Genomic DNA, 3,604 nt, shown 5'->3' on the forward strand with positions numbered 1-3,604 from the left:
CTCAAATGATACAAACCTAACTCGTGTCTATCAGAGTGGGGATTTCAGCAGTAAAAGTCTACACTTATCTGCATTAATGATGTCATCACATATGAGCGATCCTCATTATGTTAATCAGACTAATTTGAATTACTAATTATGCAAACTGAATATTAAAGCGTCTGTGGTTTGAGGTGCCTTCCGTGAAATGAACAGCTGCAGAGTAACTTCATGGTAGCTGGGTTCGAGTCCTGCTTTACAGTCTTTTTGGGTCGGAACCCTTCGCGACTTTCTCGTCATAGAATATGCAAAATCATAATTATCAACTTATCTAGGATGCTTTATACTTATTTGTGGGAAGATAATGTCATAGTTCTAAGGCCTTAGCCGTGCGGTAAGACGCGCGGCTACAAAGCAAGACCATGCTGAGGGTGGCTGGGTTCGATTCCCGGTGCCGGTCTAGGCAATTTTCGGATTGGAAATTGTCTCGACTTCCCTGGGCATCAAAGTATCATCGTGCTAGCCGCATGATATATATATATATATACGAATGCAAAAATGGTAACCTGGCTTAGAAACCTTGCAGTTAATAACTGTGGAAATGCTTAATGAACAGTAAGCTACGAGGCGGCTCTGTTACAGTGTGGGGATGTAATGCCAATAAGAAGAGGAAGAAGTAGAATGTCATAGTTCTAAGTTTTTATTTCAAAACCTATTTGCACTGCAGTATTCATTCCTGACTATAAACATTGCTGCATTCTCATACATATGTTACCATTTGATCTCAAAACAAAGGAATGGAGCATATACTTGAACGTTTATATCAATATCGATCCATGCTCAGTGAATTGAAACCACGGAATTAAAAAAAAGTTTTTAGATTTTCATGTACTTTATTTTCTATTGTGCGTAGCTATAGGGACTGTGAAATGAAAATTCGAAATGTATATTGTTTATACTCAACAACTACACTATTTAATTATTTAATCCAACTATCCATTACCAACGGTTGTAGAACATGTGACAAACATCCTACTGACAAAGCTTATGATTCCAACCAAGCAACGACCGAAATCATAAGATCACCACCAGCTTCAAACTCAGTTAAGCAACTTTCGTTAGAAAAGGATGAACCTGTTTCCTTGTGAAAATCACCAACCGCATGCACCTGGTTAGTCGAGAACTTAGACATTTCAGTGCAGAACTCATTAACATCTCCGAAACCTGTTGCGTGGCGTGGAGAGCATAAAATTTAAATTTCGATCTACCTTGCTGAAAGTGAAGACTCATCATCAGCATCTTGGGAAATGGGTATAGCTTCAGGTCGTACCCAATCGATATCAATCTGTTTCGTATTAGATTATTCTGAAGCTATTTCATTAGCTGAGTAAAGGTCAAATATGAATTCGAACTGTCCAAGCAAGACATATGTATCGCATTTGGGATGGTAGTTTATTGGAGGAGCATGCATGCCCTGACATTTTCAAGGATATAATTTTAGAAGTTGCTAATTTCATTAGTAACCTGGAATGTAGCCCGAATGTGCTTTCTGAGAAATCATGCATAAGGAATACAGAACTTGTTTATCTTATAATTGCCAAGACGTCAAGGAAATCTGGTTCTTCCTTTGACATTTGGAAAGATTCAAGTTTAGCATTTGTGCAAAAAGTCAACTTGCTCCTCCCTCATATATGGGGTTCCTGTTCTGGTTTTGTTCAAATTTGGAAGAAATGCAATTTTGAAATATGTTTCAAACAAACATTTTTATGTTTTGAATTGATGAATGATATTCTTTTAGTACTATGCTAATTGCAAAGGTACTTGACCATTGTTTCATAACTGAATCAACATTATTTTGAAGTCATATCTTCAAACAATATTTCATCTTCAAGAACAATTTCAAAAATAAGTAAAATATTTGGTAAACTATCTAAGCAGTATATTTGAGATAGCTGTGAAATCTATAATAAAACTTCATTTCATCTTTTGGGTGCTTTATCTACTCATACAGAACTATCTTTTCAATCTTTCGTTTATTTTGGAGGCTCAATTGCCGTGAAGCGATACGGAGCCGAAATCAAGTTTAACAATTCATTTCTTAGTTAGGGAATATAATAATATAGTAGGAAAGAAAGGTAATTTAGGGTGTTTAAGTAATTACGATGCTGATGTTCACATGGTTGACATTCTTGGCGATGTTTCACATCTGTAACGGGACAAACAAACATTTTCTTGGGAGACAAAAATGAAAGGAAGACATATGACGGGGTAACGACAGACATTGAAATGGACAATAAGAAGAAGATCGTTATGGGGTATGTCTGACAAGGGTTCTTTCAAAAATTACGTAACGCTAAATTTGATGATTTTGGACCCCCACTAGGGTGTCCCAAAAAAAATCGATGTTCGAAAAGTCATGGTGCTCAACCCTGAAATGGAAGATACACCTGCCTAGATAATTTTTGTAGAACAAACCGACTTTCTAAAAAATCGTTTAGAAGTCGGGCCAGATCGATTTTTGAAAAATGAGCATTTTTTAGGTGAAAAATCAAATATTGCGTCCGTTCACAATTTTTTTTGGGAGCCACCCATTCGTTTTATATTTTTCTTATTTTTCTGTGGATCTTTGCCTATATTCTCCATAAATTAGTTTTGGTATTTTCCGTTTTACAGTCTGCAGAACATTTTAAATATCGAAAATAACACTTTTTTGACTAATTTTCAAGTTACTTCATCCTTACACAAAAAATAATTTTACTCGTGCAGAAAAACTTACATGCTACAAAGAACTATTTATAAGGAGTATTTTCATAAATAAAGATCCAAGAAATGTTGTTCTGGGGCTGAGATATTGCAGTTTTAGTAAATAGTCAAAAAGTGTTCAAATTCGGTACTTTTTCTCTACATGTTATAATTTCATCAAAATTGCACCAATATTTTAATTTAAATCAAAAACAATTAAAAAGCAAATAAATGGGAATATTTTCTAGGTAACATAGCTTTTCTTTCCAATGAAGTTGGTTACCTGAATCACATTATTTGGTCGGAGTAAGTAAATGGAGCCAGTAATAAAATGATATCAACCGTGATGAACTTATTAATAATTATAAAAAATCACGCAAATAAAGTAATTAAAAAAAAAAAAATAAAATGATATCACACCCATCAGTTAATATGTAGCCATATACAAGTAATCAGGTTTACCATGATCTCTTTATTAGTTTTGATTCAATCATAGGATGCTTTTCACGGCATTCAAAAAACAAGGCAAGCTCAGCACGTATGTAAACATTCAGTTTGAACGTAAACATGTGTCGTCACTACTATCTTCGCACAAGCTGAACTGAGACGATGCTTTACGGTCTCAGCAGACTTACTTTTGTACTCTAAAGTGTGGCGACAAAATATGCGTCACCCTTGAACTGTCATTTTTCCGTTTTTACTTTACGTTTATTCCGTTTTTTTTAAATATCTCAAGTGAACTCATGGAAAAGCTGTCGAACTGATACGACGAAAAAATTGTTTGACTGTCATATGATATATCAAAAGCATCACGGTATACAGACAACAAGGTAGGCTCGTAAGAAAAGTGACACGTCAAGACGCATATTTTAACGCCACATGT

Source organism: Armigeres subalbatus, chromosome 2, assembly GCF_024139115.2.
Source record: "Armigeres subalbatus isolate Guangzhou_Male chromosome 2, GZ_Asu_2, whole genome shotgun sequence".
In the NCBI taxonomy this organism is placed as follows: Eukaryota; Metazoa; Arthropoda; class Insecta; order Diptera; family Culicidae; genus Armigeres; species Armigeres subalbatus.